Below are 682 nucleotides of genomic sequence, written 5' to 3'. Positions count from 1 at the left end.
GTAAATGCAAATCCCCATTTCACAAGCTCAGTTATCATAATAAACCATCTCCCTCCCTGGTGGCTCAGATGGTAAAGAATCTGCCTGCAATACAGGAGACCCAGGTTCGATCCCTGGGTCGGGAAGATCCCCTGAAGAAGGGAATGGCAACCCACTCCAGTACTCTTGCCTGGAGAATCCCCTGGACAGAGGAGTCTGGTGGGCTACAGTCCGTGGGGTTGCAAAGAATCAGACATAACTGTGCAATTAACACTTTTTTTCCACATCCAGGCAACTGCCTATGAGGTAGAAGAGAAGCTGAGAAAGTGCCTTAAGAGGGGGACCCTCAGCCTGGGGTCACTGTCTGGGGTGGACACTGCGAGCTCGTGCAGGGGCAGCAGCTGGGACCCGAGAGCGAGCACTCTCCTTGACCGTCACCCTAGGAAGAACTCTGCTCCACGGGCCCGCAGGCTGAAATTTCCACTGTTTTCCATCCTTCGGTTATTATGTTGCCCTGAACAAGACAGAACACGTAGGACAGGGAAAAGCCCTCCCCGAGGCCGCCTTCCTGCCCTGTAGGACCGCAGCTGCCGGGATCCATTTCCTGCTTGGGAGAGCAGTGCCAAGGCCAGGAGTGGGGCCGGCTGCCCACAGGCTGGCCCAAAGGCCACCCAGGGTCAGAAGACAGACAGGTGGGTCTCCA

At 56.2% G+C, this 682-nt stretch overlaps 1 long non-coding RNA gene across 1 annotated transcript in view; it reads left to right on the top strand.

Annotated features, from left to right (window-relative positions):
- Positions 1–230: 230 nt before the first annotated feature.
- The window catches only part of LOC104986132, a 2,932-nt gene continuing 2,480 nt past the window's right edge, over positions 231–682 (top strand). The window contains exon 1 of the long non-coding RNA XR_825004.1: positions 231–671. This is a non-coding gene — a long non-coding RNA (uncharacterized LOC104986132). The remainder of the gene's footprint in view (positions 672–682) is intronic.

This window comes from Bison bison, unplaced genomic scaffold (assembly GCF_000754665.1).
Source record: "Bison bison bison isolate TAMUID 2011002044 unplaced genomic scaffold, Bison_UMD1.0 scf7180017864063, whole genome shotgun sequence".
NCBI classification, from domain to species: domain Eukaryota; kingdom Metazoa; phylum Chordata; class Mammalia; order Artiodactyla; family Bovidae; genus Bison; species Bison bison.
This window is presented reverse-complemented; position numbering and strand designations above follow the sequence as displayed.